Raw genomic sequence first — 12,412 nt, 5'->3', positions numbered from 1 at the left:
CTGAATAGGAAGCTTGGTTTGTTATGGAAGATGGCTTTGGTAAAGACTTTAGAAAAGAGATCCCAAGGATTCTATGTGATGTGGTTGATCAAATAAAAGAGGGGAATTTTAATCTGGAAGGAGATAAAGTTGGAAAAATGGAACAAAACATTGTTCTTATGGAACAGATAATGTCGGATAATAATATTAACAGCTGCTCTGGTCAAGTTCTCTTTCAGATTAATTCAGTTGTCAATAATGGGAAGGGTTTATTATGAACTCAAGTAAGTTCTAAGGGATTACTTGCGAACTCAAGTATTCCCTATCAAAAAAATGATTTCAAATTTCAGAAAGAAATAGGTAAAAAGGAAGTGGAATAGTTGAGACAAAAGGTCTTGATGAGCAACTCTGCTGATAGGGCAGCAGAAAAAATATTGAAAATGGAAGTTCCTGTTGGGCATGAGAAGAATAACATGTTCTCAATACTTCAAATAGTTAGTGAAGATGGAAATGTTGATAATACTAATATAAATGCCATGGTTGATAGAGAAGAAGGTGAGCTGGTAGAGGACAGAAAAAATGATAATAAAGAGGATGTCCAAAACAATTTGATGAATAAAGTGAAGAAAGAAGGCAAAGGTGATGGGATTCAGAAAGAGGTTGATTGTGTAGTTTTTGAGAAATCGGTCCCTGTTACCCAAAAATAAAAGTTTTGAAAGAACTTGAACACTTGCGGCCTTTGAGCAATTTGTCTAGATCCAAAAAATCTGAAGCAAACATTAAAGGTAAATGTGGGGGTCCTTCCCCACCTTTATCCAAATGACTTCTCTTGCTTTTGGAATTGTAGAGGGGCAAATAAGAGGGAAGCCTCCCTATATTTAAAAGATTTTTTAAAAGAATGGGATGCCTTCTTTGTTGGAGTGGTTGAAACCAAAATCTCTTACTTTGAGAGATATGAAGTGAATAAATTGTTGGGTGATGATTGGGATTATTTTCTATATCCCTCGGTTGGTGCTTCCGGAGGTATTATGGTATTATGGAAGGTTAATATTACAAAGTTTTCTGTAATAGAGGATTCACCTCAATGTGTGATTGGGGAATTAAGTCTTTTCAATAAAAGTAAGTGGATTGTTTCTACTGTATATGGAAACAAAAATCCACATTTAGAAGAAACTTGTGGGAAGTATTAGAAGATAAAAGTGATAAAGATATCCCTATGGTGGTGGGAGGGGATTTCAATTGTGTACTTTCATAAGAAGAGAAGAGGGGTGGAAAGAAGTTCTCTTTTTCTAAAGGCCCACAAGAAATGTCTGCATTTATGTCAAGAAAATACCTACATGATGTGGGAATAGTGGGTTCGAAATTTACTTGGTGCAACAACAAAAGTGGAAATGCTCGTATACTCGAAAGGCTGGATAGGTGTCTGTTGAACACCAAAGCATTGAATGAAGATCAAAATGCAGTGGTAAGACATTTGTCAAGGATTTCGTCTGACCATTGTCCCTTAATTCTAAGAATTATAAATGAGAAGTTGTACCAAAACAAAATTCTTAGTTATGAAGACGTATTGGCGTCTTTTCCGGCTTCTAAAGCTATTGTTTTAAAAGCATGGAACAAACCTGTTAAAGGGAATGCTATGGAAATCATTAATGTGAAGTGTAAGAGGGCATTAAAAGCAGTTCATTTCTGGAGCAAGAAAAAATTAAAAAACTTCAAGGATAGCAATATTCTTTTGAAGAATGAGATTGCTGGTTTACAGTTAAAAGAAGCCAATGGAAATGGTTTAAAGGAAGAAAAATTGATTTTGCTAAGAGCAAAAATACACGAATTCAATGTAAATTCAGCTCAGTTAAGAACATGGTGGAGATAGAGATCAAAGCTGAAACGGATTCATGAAAATGATACAAATTCAAAATTTGTCCATTCTTTTGCAAGTGGTAGAAGAATGGGAAATTTTATTCATCAATTGAAGAATGAAGAAGGTATTTTGGTAGAAGACCATGCAGAAATTTAAGACATCCTATTGAAGTTCATCAGCAATAAATGGAAGAGCATATATGGTAATTTGAATGGATGGCCTCCGGTTTTGAAATCTCTATCTATAGCAGATTACAAAATCTTAGAAGAAGATTTCTCTTTTTCTGAACTGGCAGCAATTATCAAAGAGAGTAGAACAAATATTTCACCCAAATTGGATGGTACAACATACTCTTTCTTCAAAAATTATTGGTATATAATTGGGAATGATGTCTGGAGAGCGGTATAGCAATTTTTTTCTACAGGACAGCTTTGTTCAAATTGGAAGCAATCGTTAGTAATTCTCATTCCCAAGTTGCCGAATCCAACTTCTCCCTCATGTTTTCGACCTATTAGAATGTGTGGTACTTTATATAAGATTATAGCCAAAATGATCTTAAATATACTTTTGAAGGTGATTTGTGGTCTTATTTCTGAGGAGCAAACTACTTTTCTAAAAGGTAGATCCCTTTCGAATCACATTATTTTAGCTCAAGAATTGTTTAATAAGCTAAATATTTCTAAATCCAAAGAAGGATGGGTGGCTATTAAGCTTGATATGGAAAAAGCATATGATAGAATGGCTTGGGATACCTTGAGATTGATCTAGAAGGAAATGTGATTTCCAATCATATTTTCAAATCTAATTATGGAATGTGTAGAATTTCCTGAATTCTTTTTAAAGATTAATGGAAGGATCTCGAAAGGGATTAAAGCATATTGTGGATTTAGACAACATTGTCCACTTTCTCCCTATTTGTTTATCCTTTGCTCTTAATTACTAACCAATGATATATGGTATAGTGGAAGAAACTTGGGAATTAAAATCTCGGCAAATGCACCTAGAGTGTCGCATCTTTTATATGTAGATGACATCTTATTATTCTCCCAAGCTAATATAAGGAGTATGAGAAGATTTAAGAAAATTATCTCAGATTTATGCAAAAGATCTGGGTAAATCATTAACAATCAAAAATCTGTTACAATTATTGGGAATTCAGTTAAAAAGAGGAGGAAGAAAGCTATAACAAAACAATGGGGATTCAAAATGGTGAAAGAAGTTTTTTATCTAGGCATAAAATTGGCTTTGAGGAGATTGCTAGCTTCAGATTTTAATTATATACTTGAGAAGGTGGCTTCCAAATTAAATGTTTGGGGTAAGCAGATGATTTCTCTAGCCGAAAGAATTATACATACTAAATCAGTTTTAATGGCATTACCGGTTTTTGTGGCCACTCACTCATTGATTCCAATGAGTATTCTTAAAGAAATAGAGAAAGCTGCGAGAAACTTCATTTGGGATAGACAAGGAGGACTTCATGGACTACATTATATATCATGGGAAAAAAATGTGCAAAACCTGGATGGAAGGTGGTCAAGGCTTAAGATCGGTGAGTGTTTTGACTGGTCCACTTAGAGCAAAATTTGAATGGAATTTCATAAAGGAAGAAGACTCTTTCCTCAATAAAGCTATGATGGAAAGATATGGAACTAAATTCTAGGAATAAGCTAATAGAGCAAATAAATCCTCTACCTGGAAGATATTGGCTGATGGTGCTCTTGCTCTAATGCCTATCATGAAGTGGAAGATTGCTGCAGGTAAGTAAATAAACATACTTAAAGATGTATGGATTCTAGATAGGTGTCTAGAGAAATGGCCTACATTTATTGCTGTAGGGAATTTTGAATTTTTGTCTCTGGAGAGCTTTATTTCGGATGGATGTTGGAAGATGGATCTTCTAAAATTCTTTGGGAAGGATCTTGTGAAGATTATTATTCAAATTGAAATTTTTTCAAATCAATCCAAGGATAACATTGTGTTGTAAACTTGGTTTCATGGATTGTGATTTTGATGTTAGTAAACACTTTGACTACCTTTTTCTACTAATATTTTAAGACCTCGAAATCAGAAAGCAATCAGAACCAGCTCAAGATTGGGTAAACTAGGTCTGAGTCAGTCTGTATTTTTCTTTTTCCCTTTCTTTAGTCAATTGTAATCTTTGTATTATCTGTTGCTAAGTAACCCTACATACACACACTTGAGTGTTTTAGGATTTCTATTTTTACTCACATCATCCTAGATGATATTTATATCGTTCTGGATGATCCGGTTTAAAACAGAAACCCTAATCATGATTTCTTAGTTAGGCAGCCATAATTAACTGATCGTCCTAGACGATACATTTATCAGACAGGATGATTTGCACAAAATAGAAAGAAATAGACGCTATGATCAATTTAAGTATTATGTATTTTTGGAAATCATCTTGGATGATCGTGAGATCGGTTTGGACGATATGGGACAATTATGCCTAAATTAATCCAGCAATCAAGGAAACAATTAAGGATGAATTGATATGATCACATCATCCTAAACGATCGTGGGATCGGCTGGGACGATATATTCAAAAATACTTAGTTGCTCCTGGACTATAAATATCGGCCAGCACAAATTCAAGGCGATGTTCAGGCCGATCAGGATCAAACAGCTCGAATTCAAGGAGATACTCTGGATAATTTTTCTCTGATTTGAACTGATTGTCCGGGACGGTTGTGAGATCAATAGGGATGATTAAGCCAATTTTTAATCATCCAGTTCATTTTCATAGCAGTGTTCTGGCCAATCATCAGTGATTTGAACTGATCGTACAAGATCATATAATTATTATCCTGGACGATAAAGTTAGCAACTTGTATTTATTGAGCTCCTTTGAAGCTCTTCTATTTAAGAGCTATTGTTCAACATTTTTTAACATCTTTGACTGCTGTCTTGACCAGAGAAAACTTAAAGGAGAGAGAGAGGGGGGAGAGAGAGAGGATCTTGTGAGAGGGAGCTTGTGAGGGAGTTCACAAGGGTTGCTCCAAGCATTATTCCACTTCTTTTTCCCTAGAGTCTCTTATCCTTGGAAGGGTTAGGAGAGGTAAGCTTTAGCGATCGATCGAGGTTCTCTGCATGCTCTAGGAGGAAACAAAAGGAGTGGGGTTCTCTGCCTTGCCGGGGGTGGCAAAAAAGACGTGTTTTGTAAGGGCTTCTCCACCTAGCTGTGGGGGCTAAAGGAGAGTCACGTTGGTAGTGAAATACTCGGAGGGCGCCTCCGGAGAGTGGACGTTGGTCAAGTTGACTGAACCACTATAAACCCTTGTGTTCTTTTTACTGCTTCGCACTTTAATTTTCCGCACTTATTTTTCTGTGAAGACTTTAGTTTGTGATATTTGTTCTTGATTTTAAAGAATTTTTTAAAATACCAATTCACCCCCCTCTTGGTCAGCCTTGGGACTAGTTCATAGGGCCTAACATCCCTAACGAACTTTTAAGTGGTATCAGAGCGAGATTCATAAAAATTGAGTTTGAACACTTTTTAAATTTTGATCCATGGCTAACTTTGGGAATCGTAATACAACTGAAGCATATTCTATTACAGGACCTCCTTTGTTTGACAAACTTCCTTTAGATTTTTGGAAAACTCGCTTGTCTACTTTTTTATAATCAACTGACTATCGCATGTGGATGCTTATTAAAGAAGGTTATTCTCCACCTTCTTGTGAAATTAACGAAGTTAAAATGGAAGTTACTTTTACTGAATGGACTTTCAATGAAAGAGATTTAGCTCAATTGAATGCAAAGTATTTGAACTATTTTTTCTGTGCTTCAAAATCTGATGATTACATGCGCGTCTCTACTTACTCTAATGGTAAAGAGATTTGGGATAGGTTGTGCATTACTTATGAAAGAACTAATGAAGTGAAACAATCTCATTTGATTATTCTCTTGCATGACTAAAAACTTTTTTGTATGAAATCTTCTGAAACAATTTCAGATATTTATACAAGGTTAACTCAAATTGTTACTTCCTTTCATGCCTTAGGAAGAGAACTTTCAAATTATAAAAAAGTAAACAAGATTTTGAGATGCTTGCCTTCGTCTTTTGATGCTAAAATCACTACAATCACTGAATCTAAGGATTTAAACACATACTTGATTGATAACTTACCTGGCTCACTCATTACTTATGAGCAAGGGGTGAATCAAAGAAATCTTGATGCAGATGAGAAAAGAAAGGAGAAAACTGTGGCATTGAAGGCCAACAAAAAAATTCTGATTCTTCCGGGTCTTAGAGAAATGACATTGCCTTAATTACAAGGCATTTCAAAAACTTTCTAAGCAAGAAGTACAAGCATCATCAAAATTAGAGAAAAGGTAAGGATAACAAATATTCTAAAGGATTTTCTAATGTTATTTGTTTTGAATGCAGGAAGCCTGGACTTGTCAGAGTGGATTATCCTGCACTTCAATATCACACAAGCAAAGAAAAGGGTGAGGAAAAACCCAAGCTCAGGAAGGACAAAAAGAGACTTCAAAAGGCGTTTTAGGGGGATTTTGTATCTGATTCATCGGAGACTGAACCTGAAGATGAAACAACAAACTTGTGCTTAATGGTGAAAGATCATCTTGATCAAAGTGATAAAGAAGTGGTATGTAAACCAACTTATGATCAATTGTTTGAAATTTATGAGAAAATTCATGCATCATACAAAAAACTTAAGAAAACACATGCTAGCTTGAAGTTAGAACTTTTAAATATACAAAAAGAGCATGAAATCATTCTCAAAGATCATTCTATGATTGATTCAAATCACATGGCTCTACTTGATGAATTTGATGATTTAAACAAAAAGCATTTGGAATTAATTGAAGAGCATGATACATTAAAAGTTTCACACACCTCATTCAAATTTGATTTAAAGAAATCTAAAGAGATAGAGCGCAACTTAAGGATTGATAATAATTCTTTAGAAAATACTAACTTTTGACTCAATTAAGAGAAATTGGATGACACCCACTTTTGATCTAAAGCCAAGACCTAGGAAGAGGCATTACAATCAAAACCATTTAAGAAATCCTTTTTCTAGTGTTAGATGCTTTTCATGTGGCATGCTAGGACACATCTCACACACTTGCACTGTTCACCATAGTACGCACTGGGTCTGGAGACCAAAATTGCATGATTCACATCATAGCACACAAGCATCGCTTTCTACTACTGATAAAAAGGGACCCAAACCTTTTTGGGTTCCTAAAGCTGATAGTTGTTGATTCTTGCAGGAGTGCTCTCACCAAAGACCTCGTGAGAAGCATATGATACTTGGACAAAACAGGAGGCTCGTAGCTCATAAATTGCTTAAACTTGCTGCTTCACAATTTCTTAAAATGCTTTATTAATTAAATGATTATTTTGTTTTTTTTCATGCTAGCTTCTTAGTTTATTAACTATTTTATTTTTTTACTTTGGTTTTCTATATAATGATTTTTTTTCAAGATTTTTAGATTTTGGAGATTTAATGCCAATGATTAGCACCTCTAAATTAGTTAAAGGGAGAAACACCGTTGATGTTTTTCCCTCCTTCTAACCTCTTTTAGTAGGTATAATTTTTCTTTTCTAAAACAAAAGTCTAGCTCATTTTAATAAGATCTTTTTTATCTTGATACAATAATCTATCCTATATATAATGTCTAAAGTTTTTATATATCTTACAAGTTAATTGAAATCTTGCCATTGCACATATCATGTGAATTTGATTGTGTTTTGTGACTAGTTCTTCCCTATGTTAGAGAGAGAGCTCCTATTCTCTAATATCTAGAAGATATACTCACAACTAAGAATCATTTTTAAGAGATTGTAAAAGATAATTTATCTTGCAAAATTAAAAAAAAAGGGGAAGTGGCAAAGACGCCAATTTGAAATAAAAAGAGTATATACAAAAGTGTATCAAAAATTAAAAGATGTTCAAAGAGCAAATCAAAGTGACAAGAGGCATAAAATGAGCTCACTAAAAACAAGCTATCATCTCTTTTCAAAACTTTTAAAACTTAGAAGAACTCATGGGTTATTTGATATTTTCAAAGGCTTGATTTCATTTTCCATGATTGAGACAATTTACTTTGGTATATTATCTATGAGATATTTTTGTTGTAACCAAGTTTTAAACGGATCTTCTTTTTACTTAATTAAGTTATTCTGAGTTAAGCATTTTGTTTTCAAAAGACAATTTTTACCCTAAAACAAGTTCGAGCTAGGGATTAACAGATCGGATATTCTACCATTTTCAGATTGTGACATTGTTACCTCATTGATCTTTTGAATCACTAAAATTTAATGTTTTAGAAATCTATCATATGGATGCTTTGCTAAAACAATATATATATATATATATCCACGTGTCAATACATTTAAAAACCTTAAAATTGGCCCCGGATGATCCATTATTGGACAATCTTCCTAGCCGATCCACTGTTCATCCTGGACGATACACATGGCACATATTTAAAACATTTTAAATTCGGTCGGTACAACCAGTTATTGTGCGTCGTCTTGGACAATACACCTAATCGGCCCGGACTATCTGCTTTTTCTACAGTCGTCCGACTTGACTCCTCGGGACTATCACTTGTGTCTAATCATCCTGGCCGATATTTGATCATCCTGGATGATCGGACAGACGTTTTGATCAATCAGCCTGTACGCAATAACTGAACTAGATCATCCTGGATAATTCTACGATCGTCCTAGATAATGTGGCCATTTCTTTAAATTCAGGCCTTCCAGCCATTATTTTTCACCTCAAGCTTCTCCTCTCTTATTTGCTTACTGTTTTTCTGCTATGGCTGGTGGAAAGCGAGTTCGATAAACTTCCGGGAGCTCTTCAAGGGCTACACTTGATCCTCATTTTCGGGAAGCGAAAGATCAAGCTGCTTACCACCATTATAAGGAATGCGGCATTACTCTTTCAAGAACGATCAATCCTGCCTACCATTCTTATCCGGTACTAGATCTTTTTTCCCATACCTCACTTTGCTTCATTATTACTCTCGCAGTCCCTTTTTCTTCTAAACTTCTTCTTGGACTTTTTGCAAATCTTAGCATAAACTCTGCTTACACAGCCCAGACCTCCTATGTGAATCGACACCCGGTCGAAATCACATATTAGGACTATGCTAAACTGTTACAGCCATCCACCACAGGGGATAAGCTGCATTCCATCATCTCAGATCTTGATTTTAACTGGTCCACTACCAATTATTTCCTTCGCCAGACCAACTCACCCTTTCATGTTGGAGAAATTAGCTCTTTAGTTAAAGATACTAGAACAATCCAGCATGTCCTTCGCACTTCCATTATTCCAAAAGCCGGAGATCGAGTCCATATCACTCCTCTTCTTTCTCTGACTACCTTTTATATTATGGCCCATAGAGAATTTAATGCTACCCACTTGATTTTTTGTTACATTGATCATTTGACAATAATTCATGACCCAGGTCATAAGAGGAAACCCAACCTGGCTTTAGGTCATCTCATAGCTTATGTTCTTGAAACCAAATATCAACTTTAATATCCTGCTCGTCACGACCTTCAACCTCCTTGCTACTCAAATAGCTCTTTAAATATCCTTCACAGTACTAGTCTCCACCTAGAAGATGGGGAACCTCAGGGGCTAAGGAGGAGGAGGCTCCCGCTCCCGTTCTTGTACCTACTCCTCTCTGCCAGCACTCACAGTTTGATCAATTAGTATAGAGATTTGATCAGTTGGAGACCCGATTCAACACTTTTGTAGCTCACCAGCAGCAACAGCACGATGAGGTTATAGCCCATTTCGATACTCTTTCTGCACACCAGCAGCAGCAGCACGACTAGGACATGGCCTGGTTTGGCTCACAATTTGCTGCCCTGACCATATTCTTTCAGCAGCCACCACCACCATTATCGTCTGATGATCAGGGACCCTCGTTTTTCTAGTCTTAGATTATGTTTCCTATAGTTGCTTATGTTTGTTTTTCCTTCTTTTTGTACTTTTTTTTTCTTTAGTTGCTTTTTAGTTCCCTCCTCCTTTTTGAGATGTCAAAAGGGGGAGTAATTTGTTTATACTTGATTGATTATGCTTGTTGCTTTAGTTTGTACTTGCACTTGTTTTTACTCTAAATTCTTGAATAACACTATTATAATCATCAAAGTGTTTGCCATCATCGAAAAGGGGGAGATTATTGTAAACTTGGTTTCATGGATTATGATTTTGATATTAGTAAACACTTTGACTGCCTTTTACTACTAACATTTCAGGACTTCAAAATCAGAAAGCAATCGAAACCAGCTCAAGATTGGGTAGACTAGGTCTGAGTCAGTCTGTATTTTTCTTCTTCCCTTTCTTGAGTCAATTGTAATCTTTGTATTATCTAATGCTAAGTAACTCTACACACACACACTTGAGTGTTTTAGGATTTCTATTTTTACTCACATCGTCCTAGACGATATTTATATTGTCTTGGACGATCCGGTTTAAAATAGAAACCCTAATCAGGATTTCTTAGTTAAGGAAGCCGTAATTAACTGATCATCCTGGATGATACATTTATCGGACAGGACGATATGCTCAAAATGGAAAAAAATAGCCACCATGATCAATTTAAGTATTCTATATTTTTGGAAATCAGCTTGGACGATCATGAGATCGGCCTGGACGATATGGGACAATTATGCCAAAATTAATCCGGCAATCAAGGAAGCAATTAAGGATGAATTGATACGATCACATCATCCTGGATGATCGTGAGATTAGTTGAGACGATATATTCAAAAACACTTAGTTGCTCCTAGACGATAAATATCGGCCAGCATAAATTCAGGGCTATGTTCTGGCCAATCAGGATCGAAAAGCTTGAATTCAGGGAGATGCTATGGATGATTTTCCTCTGATTTGAACTGATCATCCAGGATGATCGTGAGATCGGCCGAGACGATCAAGCCATTTTTCAAACGTCCAGTTCATTTTCAGAGCGGTGTTCTGGCCGATCATCTGTGATTTGAACTGATCATACAGGATGATATTATTATCATCCTGGATGATAAAGTTGGTAACTTGCATTTATTGAGCTCTTTTGAAGCTCTTCTATTTAAGAGCTATTGTTCAACATTTTTGAACATCTTTGGCTGCTATCTTGACTTGAGAAAACCTAAAGGAGAGAGAGAGAGAGGGAGAGAGAGAGGATCTTATGAGGGGGAGCTTGTGAGGGAGTTCACAAGGGTTTCTCCAAGCATTATTCCGCTTCTTATTCCCTAGAGTCTCTTATCCTTGGAAGGGTTGGGAGAGGTAAGCTTCAGCGATCGATCGAGATTCTCTGCCTGTTTCAGGAGGAAGCAAAAGGGGTGAAGTTCCCTGCCTTGCCGACAAAAATATCAAGGCTGAACTAAAAGGATTCTATCATCAACAAGTCCGTTATGCACAAAGTTCTGAACCGATGAATTTTCACGATTGTCCTAATATAAATCTAAGGGTTTAAGTCGCCGGCATCTACTCCTTCATCAAGGCTGTAAAAGAAAGAAGCATTGGGCCAAAGTTACAAAAACCACCTGACAAGTCAGTAAAGACAAATTATATAATTCTCCATCAATGTCCGTAGCATAAAGCACAGGGCAGAAAGAACTAGAATATCATGACTCAGTCTAAAGCTATGAAAATAAGCAGCCCGAATGATATCTACAAGTATCATTAAAGATTGGGGGCATTTTAAATATTTATTTGGGTCGACATCGCGCTGTGTGCTGAGATCCCTAAATAAATATTTAAAACTTTACCGAGATACAACCAGATAAAAAAATAAGGTTGAGCATATACAAACTGGTTATAAACTAAAGTAATCATGGTGATTAAAGAGAATAAATTGTAGCGATGCTATCCACTAGCATCAATCCACAGAGTGATTCTCTAGAGACCTAAGTACAAAGTACTCTATCTCTACCCCATAGATCTCTACTTACTAAGAGCAAAAATGTCAATTATACTGAAGATTACAAGTGCATCTAAACATCCATGAAGGCAAAGGGATGGACTCTTGGAGATCTATAGAATGAAAATCTTAGGTGACATCCAAACAAATTTTTAGAGATCCACTTAAAGAAAAATAGTGTGATATCCAAATACGTTTTTGGAAATCCACTAAATGAGAGCTTTTATGTGACATCTAGAACAAATATCTGGAGATCCACAAGGCCAAATAGCTTACAACAAACATGATTCGCTCTAGATACATACCATATTTATTTAGGGGCATTTCTTGACCTCTAGTTTATTGCCAAAAGAAACAAAAATGAAGAAAAATACACATCATACATCTTAACCGTCTGATCCATGAATTATGCTGAGATCTCGTTGAATCGGCGACACTCCAGCCATTTTTTCGCATTTCCTGCACGAAATTGGCCTCGATCATCGTTGCCTCTCTCAGTTATAAAATGAAAGTAGAGGGAAGCTCTGGTGTGACTATTCAATATCCACACATGACCAAACCCTCTACTAGAGCTAAACTCCTGCCCTCTTCCTCACAACCTCCTGCTGACTCAAAGCACAATGCTTGGATCTCTCAATC

General features: G+C 36.0%; 1 pseudogene; it reads left to right on the top strand.

Annotated features, from left to right (window-relative positions):
- Nucleotides 1-377: 377 nt before the first annotated feature.
- LOC110092752 overlaps nt 378-12,412 on the top strand; it is a 27,522-nt pseudogene continuing 15,487 nt past the window's right edge.

The sequence above is a fragment of the Dendrobium catenatum genome, unplaced genomic scaffold, assembly GCF_001605985.2.
Source record: "Dendrobium catenatum unplaced genomic scaffold, ASM160598v2 fragScaff_scaffold_1436, whole genome shotgun sequence".
NCBI lineage: Eukaryota > Viridiplantae > Streptophyta > Magnoliopsida > Asparagales > Orchidaceae > Dendrobium > Dendrobium catenatum.
Note: the sequence above shows the minus strand (reverse complement) of the source record. Positions and strands in the feature narration are given on the sequence as shown.